At 48.8% G+C, this 13,152-nt stretch overlaps 1 long non-coding RNA gene and 1 pseudogene across 1 annotated transcript; both read left to right on the top strand.

The window, feature by feature from the left end:
• The first annotated feature begins 1,106 nt into the window (after positions 1–1,106).
• On the top strand, positions 1,107–2,537 carry LOC119305368. Its single transcript, XR_005148641.1, has 2 exons — positions 1,107–1,515; positions 2,186–2,537. It is a non-coding gene; the product is annotated as an uncharacterized LOC119305368 (long non-coding RNA).
• Positions 2,538–3,804: 1,267 nt separating this feature from the next.
• On the top strand, positions 3,805–6,424 carry LOC119308998 (annotated as a pseudogene).
• Positions 6,425–13,152: the final 6,728 nt, after the last annotated feature.

Consider the following 13,152-nt stretch of genomic DNA (forward strand, 5'->3'; position numbering starts at 1 on the left):
CCTGGCCGTAAGCACCGATTGTTCTGGCCCATCTTCCCAGCTATGATGTGGATCCTTTGGACTACTCGCAATAAGATGGTGATTGAGCGGATATTTCTGGGCGTGCCTCTGACTCGTTTTTCAAATTTCTTGCCTTCTTGCAGCACTGGCATCCGCTCGCTAGACCGAGAGATCATGACCGGCTTCAGCTCTATCTGAACGCACTGCTGGCTTCCGCGCGCCGGCTTTCCGACCGGTCGCCTGCTTCGTAGCTTGCCCCCGTTGGCCTTTTATGACTTTCTTTTGGGTGTGCTTGTGTTGTGGCCCCAACAGTTTCTTTCTTTGACTATGGTTGAGACGCGGTTGTATGGATGTTTGCTTTATCTATAAAGCGCGATGAAAGCCTGTTTCGAGATGTGGACCAACTTGTGGTGCTGTTTTCCGACGACGGCGAAGGTCGTGTGTGCTTGCTAACTCATTAGATGGATCCTAAAAAAACTGATTAGATTGATGTGGAGGTTGTATCCAATAAATTTTTCCATTAAAAAAATTCTACAGTTACAAACTTTAAAGAAATTTGTTTTTATTAAAAAAACAATCCTAAAGAATTTCTATGAAATTCTTTAAATTAAAGTGGCCTTGGAAAATTGTGCTTCTTATTTTTGCATGGTAATATGTGTCTTATTTATATAGAATAAAGACCAAGTTACAAGACACATAAGCACCGACCATACATGACTGAAAAGATAGGAAAATCCTATGCAAAATACCAGCGCCTGTCCCTTTCCTTCGACACCACCGAAGCGGCCATCAAAGGATAAAAAGACAGATCACTCTTTACCCAAGCTCGACGCGGCTCCATCGCTGATCAGCAGCTTTACGGATCTTCAAAGTAGTTAGTCAAAAGCAAAATCATAGCCGTTGAAAGAATCAGACCGGGGCAACATGTCTCCGGACACGCCATCGAACTTCAGAACTGACACCCCCGCATGAGGACGACGTCGGAGAAGGAAACCAGAACTGTCCACCTTCGACCATAGACCCAACACAAAATACTCCATCTTCCGGCTATCACTTACGTAGACAACCGCCTGCGCGTACTTCTATCCTGCGCCGGAGTCTCTGGCGTCTAAGTCAAAATACGCTTTGAGGGGGTCCTCGTTATCTTCTGCCCTGCGCCGGAGTCTCCGGTCGTCGGCGGATGCGCGAGGCGCCGCCGTTAAGGGGATACATACTTGCTGCCGCCGAGGCAAGAGACCGGAGGGGCGAGGGCCCCGCTCGAAGAGCGAGCGAGCGCGGCGGCTCCTCAGAGACGCCGCTGCTGAATTTGTGCGCCTCATATGTTCGACGCGGCGGCCGGCTCCGCCTTAGGCGCGGAGGACCCATGCGTTCTGGGGCCTTTGCGCTGGCAAAAATGGCGTCGTTGTCTGGCGTTTGGATCGGCGAAGGGGAGGTGCCAAGAAGAGATCGACGGCGCACTGTTAAGTCGGCCGCGTGGGATGATGTGGTCGGAGCTCCTCCCATTAGCGCATCCCGGTAAAGTTTATCTCCCCACTTGTTCATGATGCTCGCATTGGATTAGAATCTAGGTGCTGCATCTTCAACTTGCTATAAGAGCCTAGGTGAATCTAGGTTAACTGGGAGACTTGCCTGAATGCTGTTTTTTCTGTAGTGTTCAAAGTTAGAAATTGAAATGTATAGTAAGAAGCTAACGTACGCTACTTTGCCTAATTTTTTTTATCGATAAGTCTTTGAAATTGAAAGAAAATACTACTCCCATATGATATGAGTTTCTTATGATCTGGAAAAATATTCATCAGTTTGTATTAATTTAGTATCCAAAGTCAAAAATCAAACTGAACAGATTTTTGATTAGCTTGCTTATGCGTATTGATTGGAAGTTTCTCTGAATTATGAAAAAAGGCAACATAGGTTTGTTTATAGAGCTTTCACCAGTTCATAGGTTTATCCATTTACTGTTTAAAGTATAACTCTTAATTACCTTATCGTCCCACATGCGAATTCCTGCCAGATGCTTGAGTAGAAACTTTAGTTTGGAACTTTCTTCTGCAACAGCAAAGTAGATGGAATCGCTAGTCGGTCAACCTGTAAAGTCAAATAAGCTTAGCCAGCACAATTTGAAGTCCATAACTTGGCTGGAATCTGAAAAATATTTTTACTGATCAATCTTTCGTCTTATTTACAGTTATATCACAGGCATTATTCTATATTATTGTGGCACTAAGAAACAATGATCCATGTGCTGAAATGATGATACCTGGAGGTTGGATTGTGAAGCGCTTCCTGGCCTGAAAATGGACTGCTTACATGCATAATGTCTGTCCGATTATAGGTGAAATATTCACGCGACCATCAGCCTGGCTGCAGGCCGTCACATCTAGGTACAAACAGGTATTGAAAGGTCCTGAAATAAACTAATAGGAGTTGAATTGGTAGGATTCAATTTTGATCACAATCCCTGAGGATTGAACTGGTAAAGGTGTCTAATTTATATTTCCCCACAAAAAAATATGAACAAGGGCCTATAAATTCTCACATTGATAGAGATTATATAATATTTTTTGTGTGGTAGCTTTCAATAATTACTGTAGCTGCATAAGAAATTCGCATTGAAGATTTGAGAACAATGAAAGTAGGTCATACCGTGTAGAGCTATGCAACCAATGCTATTCTCTATAGGTAGGTAATAGGGGCCGAAATCACTATTCTGACACTTTCAGCAAACTTTGTCACAAACTGAACTTGACATGAAAGTATTTCACGATCTGACCATTTTAGCAACGCCACAGACCGTGGCGTTTCTGCTTCATATAGATTATAGAAACGCCGAGCTGTCTTGCGTTGCAGCTCCACATGTAAACGTCGAGGTATCTAGCGTTGCATCTCCACATGGAAACGCCAACCCCTTTGGCGTTTCTGTCCTACATGTAAACGCCATTGGCTTTAACGTTTCGTATGTGGTAGTACTCCACAGCTCGATCGGGAGGAGCATGTCCTACATGCAAACGCCATTGGCTTTAGCGCGGACTGCAATTGTCTCCGGAGCACGTCCAGATGCAGCGAGCCAGCCAGTGAGAGTGATGATATCAGCGACTAAAAATCTGGTAGCTAGCTATGTCACGTACGAGTACTTTTCTTGTGCTGTATGAAATGGACCCGATGGACTCTTGCATGCGGCGCCGTATCCATGCACACATCTCTGTCATGACAATGAGTGACAGATAAGAGTATTTCTCTTCTCTCGCCATCCAATGTGGGCGTTGGACTCTTCTGTACTAGCTCCTGCAGCTAGCTTGCTTTCAATCATCAGTACAATATAGGAATAAATAGCTCTAGCTAGCTATCTGATTCCTTGTATGATTCACGAGGCTGGCCAGGCTAGAAAGTAGAGTAATGGTAGTCTACACTGATCGGTGTGTACAGTACTACTGCCACGTTCAGACCGCTGCATTTCCACGTACTGCCACATATGAAACGCCAAAGGCGATGGCTTTTCAATATCGGATAGAAACGCCATAGGGGCTTGGCGTTTCTTACTTGGTCTGCAACGCGAGCTACACAGGCGTCCATGATAGGAGATGAATATATGTGCAAACAGATATGCACAGAATCAGTAATTTGATAAAAGTAGACTTCACACTGGGTGGGATTAATAGTTGACTAGGACAAACCACCACCTACTACCTGGCTAGTTAATAGTTTTGGCAGGCATACATCAGCTCGTTTCAAAACAAAAAGAGGAAAAAAAGGTTGGGTATATCAATCATTATACTTCAACTTGTATTGGCATTGTATTTTCTTTTATAGGAGCCAGCTGCATCATGTGCCAAATCAAATTGCTTCTAACAAGATAAAAGCTTGGGTGATCGACCGCCCTACACAACCTCGCCAAATCAAGCAAGCTAGCCATGCATTCAACCTCGCAGCAATAAGCATCAACACTGGTCCTAGTATCCTTCCTGAAACTAATTGTCTTCTTCTTGGAGATGGGATTGGCACCCGCTGTGGGTGGCGCCGTGTCGCTGGCGCTGCCAGGCTGCCCCGAGAAATGCAGCGATGTGGCGATCCCTTACCCTTTTGGCATCGGCGCTCAATGCGCAGCCTCAACAGCTTCTTCAACCTCAGACTGCAAAAACACCTCTCACCAGCTACAGCCGATGGTAGGGGGCCCGGGCGACTTGGCTATCAACGTCGCCGGCATCTCGCTGGAGCATGGAGAGATACAGGTGCTCATCCCGGTCAGCTACATCTGCTTTACATCAAGTGTCGAATCGGCAACCACCACCGTGCTGTTCAGCCTGCGTGACACGCCATTCCTCCCATCCCCAGGGCGCAACCGCTTCACAGTCATTGGCTGCAACACCCTTGGGCTTGTTGGCGGTATCCGTGGGGACATGATCCAGTATCTTGCCGGTTGCTACTCCTACTGCGAAGGCATCAGTAATGCATCAGACGACGGATCACCGTGCACCGGGACAGGTTGTTGCGAGGCATCCATCCCAACCAACCTCACCGCCTTGAATCTGACGTTTCCAATTAACAGTAGCAGCGTATGGGAATTCAACCCATGCTTCTGTGCCCTGGTTGCTGAGGTAGGGTGGTACAGCTTCAGGCGCAGTGACCTCATTGGCCAACTTGGGTTCGTCACTGAGAGGGCAAAGAGCGGCGCACCTTTCATCGCGAACTGGGCAGTCAGGAACGGATCGTGCCTGGAGCCAAGAAACTACGCATGTGTCAGCATGAATAGCAAGTGCTCCCTGGGTTATGAGGGCAACGCCTACATCAACAATGGCTGTCAAGGTAACTACTGATGGAATACTTGTGGTTCATATATAGCAAGCAGTTTGACTTATCTGATGTTTAATGGTTTTCTTGATGCCATCTTCAGATATAGATGAATGCATGCTGCGTGAGCAGAACCCCAAGTACAAAGAGTTGTATCCTTGCAGGAATGGTATCTGTCGCAACACTTAGGGTGGCTATAACTGTAAATGCAAGGGAGGAACAAAATCTGATGGTACAAATTTTGGATGTCGACCTCTTCATACTCGAGACGAACAGATGGCTACATGCAAGTTCACTGTCGTTTGTTTTGTTTTATCTGACAAAAGATTGATATATTTCTATTAAATTTGATGAGTTGGAGCATATCAATATCAATTTCATGTGCTTACATAACTGTAGCCCCGTATGACCACAGCAAAATTAACTTAATAGAAGTATATGATTTTGCAGGCCTAAGTGTTTCCGCTGCTGTGATGATATCGTTGGCATGCCTTTTGGCTATGCAATTACAAAGGAGAAGGCACAAGAAGGAGGAAGATGAGTATTTCAAACAAAGTGGAGGGCTCAGGTTATATGATGAGATGAGATCAAGGCAGGTCGATACTGTTCGCATACTCACTGAAAAAGAGATCAAGACAGCCACCGACAACTACAATGAAGATCGGGTTCTTGGATGTGGCGGCCATGGAATGGTCGACAGGCGTACTTTGGATGGCCACAGAGAGGTCGCCATAAAAAAGTCCAAAGTGATCAACGATAATTGCAGGGATGAGTTTATAAATGAGATCATAATCTTGTTGCAGATTAACCACCGGAACATCAGTGAGGTTACTAGGCTGTTGCTTGGACATAGATGTTCCAATGTTGGTCTACGAGTTTGTCTCCAATGGGACACTATATGAGTTTCTTCACGGCACTGCTGATCACACACAATCTGTCATCAATTTCCCTGGACCTTCGCCTGAAGATTGCCACACAATTAGCAGAAGCTCTTGCTTACTTGCACTCATCGACATCTTGCACAATCCTGCACGGGGTTGTCAAATCTGCCAACGTTCTTCTGGACAATCAGTGCAATGCCAAGGTTGCAGATTTTGGAGCGTCAGCACTCAAGTCCATGGACGAAAACTCGTTCATCATGCTCGTCCAGGTAGCCCTCGGGTATCTTGACCCCGAAAGTTTCATCAGCCACCTTCTCACCGACAAGAGTGACGTCTACAGCTTTGGTGTCATTCTCCTGGAACTGCTAACAAGAAAGAGGGCTCTGTATGCCGATAACTCTTCCAATCAAAAGAAATCCTTGACCCATAATTTTCTCCTTATGTTTCTCCAGCGCAAGCACAGTACAATGCTGGACTCTGACATTGTAGACGGATGCTGTGGCCATGGTGGTTGTTGAGAAGCTTGCTGTCCTCGCCGTGCACTGCCTGAGCACGAAGGAGACGACACGCCGACGAGGAAGGAAGTAGCAGAGCGCCTGCAGGTGCTGTGGAGACACCAAATACAGGCAGCCAGTAATGGCGAAAACGGTTGCGACTTTGATAGCAACTATGGAGTATCACCGTCGTCAGTCGTTCTCCCTTTGGATGAGATGACAGACAGTAGCTTGGAGATGCGCAAACTGATGCTGGCCGTTTAACTTCTTGTATCGTTTCTATGGATAATTCCCGTCTAAAGGATTTAATTAGAAAGAATATGTTACTTTGTAATTTCAAACGTATTTATGCCTTTTCTGCAATAAAGTAGCAAGAGGGAGCAGTTGAGTTCTATGGCTGGACCCAAAAAGGTACAATTTGGATCACTAGTTTTTTTCCTAGCAAAATTTCAACATATATTCAGCTAATAGTTGCTGATTATTATCCCGGTAATTATAAGATACTGGTATCATTTTGAAGTGTCTACGTCCAATACTAGTTTGACTGTCTCCATGCTCTGGTATTTCATCTTGTCTGAAATGGCAGTCTTTGATAATCCTTCGCAAGAGTAATGTACTCTGCTATTTATTTGATTTGGTGACAAGCTGCAAAGAGTTCCGAGTTCAGATAGTTTCCAGAGCTGCATATTGCTAAGCTTGTTCAGGTGGAACATCGAGATTTGGACGTATCAATTATTAATTTATTATACTGCAACTTGCGTTTAGAGTTTAATTGGATTGGAACAATTGTTCATCCATGCACACATCAGTTGCTGACATTTGTACGCGTTTATATGAGTCCACTGCATTTAGAGTTTAATTTCTATATGTGTTTTGACTTATTTGATTGTGTGTAATTGTTTTATTAATTTTATCTCCAGATATAGATGAATGCATGCTGCGTGAGCAGGACCCCAAGTACAAAGAGTTGTATCCTTGCAGGAATGGGATTTGTCGCAACACTCCGGGAGGCTATAAATGTAAATGCAAGGGACTAACAAAATCTGATGGTACTAATTTTGGAAGTCGACCTCTGCATACCCGACAAGAACAGCTGGCTATAGGCAAGTTCACTCGTTTGTTTTGTTTTATCCGACATAAAGGTTGATGAGTTGAAGCATCCCAATTCAATTTCAATTCTCCTATAATAGCAATAAGACTACCCTAAATATAAGTGCATGATTTTGCAGGCCTGAGTGTTTCTGCCGTTGTGATGATATCCCTGGCATGTTTTCTGGCTATGCAATTGCAAAGGAAAAGACATGAGAAGGAGAAAGATGAGTATTTCAAACAAAATGGAGGGCTCAAGTTGTATGATGAGATGAGATCAAGGTGTTAAAATAGGTCTAGTATGTCATGTACACGTACCGTTGTACGTATGTAGTTGTATGCTGATTGTTATATATATAGAAAGACGTGGAGAGGTTTTGCCCTACGGAAAACCCTAAACCCTATTCTCAAACTTGGTATTAGAGCCTACCCTAGCCGCCGCCGCCTCTCCTCCCACCGCCGCCGCCGCAGCTTCTTCGCGGCCGCCGCGATGTCCACCGCGCCGGCATCCACGGTGACTCCCTCCTCCACGCTCACGCTCACCACTCCCTCCGCGCTCGTCCCGGTCGCCCCTGTCATCGCCCCACCCACCGCGACGGCTCCCACACCCGTGCTTCCGCCCATCGCGGTCTCGCTTGACCGCAACAACTTCATGCTCTGGAGGGCACTTGCCCTCCCCAACTTCGCCGGAGTGCGCCTCCACGGTTTCCTCGACGGCTCGGCCACCGCGCCGGCGCCGACCGTGACGACAGGCACCGGCGATGCCGCCCGTACCGTGTCCAACCCCGACTACGAGCAATGGTGGACGCTGGATCAGAAGGTTCTCGGGCATCTCCTTGGTTCGATGAGCGTGGAGATCTCCGCGCAGCTCATCGGCTGCAGGTCGGCCGCCGCCGCATGGGCGGCCGTGCACACCATGTTCGCCGCCGAGAACAGCGCCGGTGTGTGCAACCTCCGGCGCCAGATTCAGGCGCTGCGCAAGGAAGATCGTCCCGCCGACGAGTACATGCAGAAGGTCAAGGCCCTCGCTGACTCGATGGCCGCCGCCGGCTCTCCTCTTCGTGATGATGAGATCATCGACTATATGCTGACCGGGCTCGGCTCGGCGTTCAACCCCATCGCCGCCTCCATGAACTTCGCGGGCGTGCCAATCACGCTTCCCGCGTTCTACTCCAGCGTTCTCCACTACGAGGCCATTCAGCAGCAGCAGTCCGAGCATGAGGATTGGCAGTCCTCCGCCAACGCCGCGTCTCGCCGGTCTACAACAACACTTCCGGCCGAGCCGTCGATTCTGGCCGCCAGAGCGGTGGCCGCCCCGCCGCCGGTTCCCTCCCGCCTAGCTCGGGCGGCTACGGCAACAACCAGGGCAACGCCTCTGGTCGTAACAACAACGGTGGCAATAGCCGCAATGGAGGAGGAAACGGTGGTGGTCGCAACCGCCGTTGGCGTCCCCGGTGCCAGATATGCAAGAATTGGGGTCATGAGGCCGGCGACTGTCGCAGCCGCTATGATCATGACCACCGCGCCGCCAACTCTGCGTCCACATCCTCCTCCCATGAGCCACCGCACTGGATCCTGGACACCGGTGCGACGGACCACCTGACGAATGATCTTGATCGTCTGCACTTCCACGAGCGCTACGGCGGGAAGGATCAAGTGCAAGTGGCAAATGGTGCAGGTTTGTCTATTTCACATATTGGTCATTCCACTATACCCGGTTCATCTCTTCGTTTGCGAAATATTCTTCGTCTACCACACATTCATCAACATCTTCTCTCAGTTTATCGTCTCGTCCTTGATAATGATGTTTTTGTGGAATTTCACCGTTTCTTTTTCCTTGTCAAGGACACGGCCACAAAGAAAATCCTTCTTCACGGTAGATGTCATGGTGGCCTCTACCCCATACCGTTTGGTCGTGCGTCGTCATCCTCGTCCCTCAGCGTCAAGACCACCCCGTCCCAGTGGCACCAGCGTCTCGGTCATCCCTCGAATAATATTGTTCAACACGTTGTTAGGAATAATGATTTAGTGTGTTCTTCTGAACGTCAGACTTCCGTGTGTGATTCTTGTCAGCGTGCCAAAAGTCGACAATTGCCTTATAATTTATCACATCATGTTTCCACTATGCCTCTTGAGTTAATTCATTCGGATGTTTGGGGGCCAACTATTGCTTCTTCCGGAGGTTATAAATATTTTGTGAGCTTTGTTGACGATTACTCTCGTTTCTCTTGGATTTATCTTCTTAAGCATAAGTCTGACGTTGAGCAAGTATTTTATGCCTTTCAGGCCCATGTTGAGCGTCTTCTCCACACTAAAATCCTAATTGTTCAGTCCGACTGGGGTGGTGAGTATCACCGGTTGCATCGTTATTTCCAACGCACTGGCATCTCTCATCGTGTGTCGTGCCCACACACGTCTCAGCAGAACGGCATTGCTGAACGCAAACACCGTCACCTGGTTGAAACAGGTCTTGCTTTGCTGGCTCATTCTTCTCTCCCATTGCGTTTTTGGGATGAGGCATTCCTTACGGCATGCTACCTCATTAATCGCATGCCCACACCTGTTCTTCTACTCGATACACCCATCTACCGTCTCCTTAAGGTGCACCCAGATTATAACTTTTTTTGCACTTTTGGATGCGCCTGCTGGCCTAGTTTGCACAAATATAATGCACACAAACTTGCTTTCCGATCAACGATGTGTGTTTTGTTGGGCTATAGTCTGATGCATAAGGGCTACAAGTGTCTTGATCGTTCCACGGGACGTATCTACATCTCCCGTGATGTGGTTTTCGACGAGTCTGTTTTTCCCTATGCCACCCCTGGGGTCAACATCGATGTCTCTTCCTTGGCTGATGTTCTCTCTTTTCCTCCCACTGAACCGGCTACGGGTGACCATATGCGCAAATACGACTTGTCCTATTTGTCTACTGACATGCCTGTCCCAGGCCCTGTTGCTTCTGTGCAGGATTCTTCGGCTCCGCCCTCTCCGGCGTCCAACGTGCACCGCCCCCACGTGGCTGATGTCCAGCCCTCTTCGGCGATCGACGTGCATGGGCCATGCACGTCTCCCCGCTCGGCTCCCGCGTCGCCTGGCTCGGCTCCTGTGTTGCCAGGCTCAGTCGCCGCCTCCCCCGGCCTGGCTGGCCCATCAGCTACAGCCGCGCCCGGCTCGCCCGGCCCGTCCACGGGCCCGACCGCCTCGCCCGGTTCTTCCGAGGCCTCCTTACCGCGCGGTGACGCGGTGTCCCCCGCCCCGGTACTCGAGGATGCGGCTCCGTCATCGCCACCGCAGCTCGCGTCGCCCTCTGTTGAGGGGAGTACAGCTCCCTCGACCGCGACGCCCCCAGCTGCCCCTGCACACACCATGGTTACCCGCACCCGTGATCATACTCGGCGTGCCCTTGTTCCTACTGACGGGACTATCCGCTATGATCCCCGTCGCCGAGCGTTTCTTGCAGTGCCCGTCTCTCATCGTGACGCTCTCCGTGAGACTGCCTGGCGTACCGCGATGATTGATGAACTCACTGTTTTGCATCACAACAAGACTTGGGTTCTTGTGCCTAAGTCGCGCGGTGTCAGTGTTGTCGGGAGCAAATGGATCTTCAAGACCAAGCACCGTCCGGATGGTACTGTTGATAAGTACAAACTCGTCTGGTCGCCCGAGGTTTCACACAACAGCTTGGTATTGACTATGGTGATACCTTCAGTCCGGTTGTCAAGCCGGCCACTGTTCGTTTGGTTCTTGCCTTGGCTGTTTCTCGCGGCTGGAGTCTTCGGCAGATTGATGTCAGGAATGCTTTCCTTCATGGGTATCTCTCCGAGGACGTCTATATGCAGCAGCCACCTGGTTTCGAGGATGCTCGTTTTCCCTCGCATGTGTGCAAGCTTCAGCGCGCACTCTATGGACTTAAGCAGTCCCCTCGTGCATGGTACGCTCGGCTCAGTGCTCGTCTTCTCGCTTTGGGCTTTGCCTCCTCCAAAGCAGATACATCTCTGTTTTACTTCCGCTATCGTGATGTTCAGATCTATATGCTTGTCTATGTGGATGACATTGTCATTGCTGGATCTTCTCCACGCGCGGTTGATGGCCTTGTTCACGCCGTCGCTGCCAGTTTTCCTATCAAGGACCTTGGGCCGTTGGAGTATTTTCTTGCTTTGGAAGCGTCCTACAATTCCGGGGGGATGACATTGACTCAATGGAAGTATGCCTTGGATCTTTTACACCGTGTGAGCATGGAGAATTGTAAGCCTACTTCCACACCGTTGTCTACTTCCGAGCAGCTTGCACGAGTGTCTGGACGGCCTCTCAGTACCGATGATTCTTTCCGGTATCGTAGTGTTGTTGGTGGACTGCAGTACTTAACACTCACCCGTCCGGATATTTCATTTGCCGTGAACAAGGTGTGTCAGTTTCTCTCGCAGCCCACTGATGCTCATTGGGAAGCAGTTAAGCGGATTTTTCGCTATGTGAAAGGAACGTTGCACACAGGGCTGAAATTTCGTAAGGCTGTCTCTACTAGCATTAGTATCTTCACTGATGCAGATTGGGCAGGTTGTCCGGATGATCGCCGATCAACTGGAGGTTTCGCCATATTCGTTGGACCGAATCTCATTTCCTGGAGTTCAAAGAAACAACCAACAGTGTCGAGATCGAGCACAGAGGCCGAGTACAAAGCCTTGGCGAATGGAGCTGCTGAAGCCATCTGGGTAGAGTCACTACTCAAAGAGTTTGGAGTGTCTCATCAGCGTGTTCTGGTTCTCTGGTGTGATAACTTAGGGGCCACATATCTGACTACCAACCCAGTTTTCCATGCACGTACCAAGCACATCGAGATTGATTTTCACTTTGTACGTGAGCGTGTTGCTTCTGGAGCTCTCGAGGTCAGATTTATTTCTTCTAACGATCAACTGGCTGATGTGTTTACTAAACCAGCCACCAGACAGATGCTAGACCGTTTTAGTACCAATCTAAACCTTGTACAGAGTAAAAGTTCAGATTGAGGGGGAGTGTTAAAATAGGTCTAGTATGTCATGTACACGTACCGTTGTACGTATGTAATTGTATGCTGATTGTTATATATATAGAAAGACGTGGAGAGGCTTTTCCCTACGGAAAACCCTAAACCCTATTCTCAAACTCAAGGCAGGTCGATACTGTTCACGTACTCACTAAAAAAGAGATCAAGACAGCCATTGACAACTACAATGAAGATCGAGTTCTTGAATGTGGCGGCCATGGGATGGTCTACCGGGGTACTTTGGACGACCATAGAGAGGTCGCGATAAAAAAGTCCAGAGTGATCAACGATAGCAGCAGGGATAAGTTTGTAAATGAGATCATAATCTTGTCGCAGATCAACCACCGGAACATTGTGAGGTTACTTGGTTGTTACCTGCATAAATAATCCCAATGTTGGTCTACGAGTTCGTCTCCAACGGGACGCTGTATGAGCTTCTTCGTGGCAGTGCTGGTTACAATCTTTCACCAATTCCTCTGGACCTTCGCCTGAAGACTGCCACCACTATGTCAATTTGGCTCCATCGATACCACCACGGTGATGGCTTGACCTACAGGTCTCTGTGCAGCTTCGACGAAAAAAATGCCACACAAGTTCTTGCGAAATAATTCTTGTATTACTAAATAATTAGCGTCTACAATCACGTCTGATAATGTCCAAGACCTTCTCTGGACCAGATCCAAGGTCATTAACTGGAGTAGGAATAGTTTTTGCACACCCTTCCCCCCCCCTCCCCCGACCCCGCGCTCGCGCCGCCTTCCCGGGGGGCGGCCGGGGCGGCCCCCATCGAGCTCCTCTCCCCCCCTCCCCCGTGCTCCTCCCCCCGCCGCCGCCGGCGGAGCCCCCGGATCTGGCTAGGCGGGCTGGCGGCGGTGGGCCCTTC

Source organism: Triticum dicoccoides, chromosome 5B, assembly GCF_002162155.2.
Source record: "Triticum dicoccoides isolate Atlit2015 ecotype Zavitan chromosome 5B, WEW_v2.0, whole genome shotgun sequence".
NCBI classification, from domain to species: Eukaryota; Viridiplantae; Streptophyta; class Magnoliopsida; order Poales; family Poaceae; genus Triticum; species Triticum dicoccoides.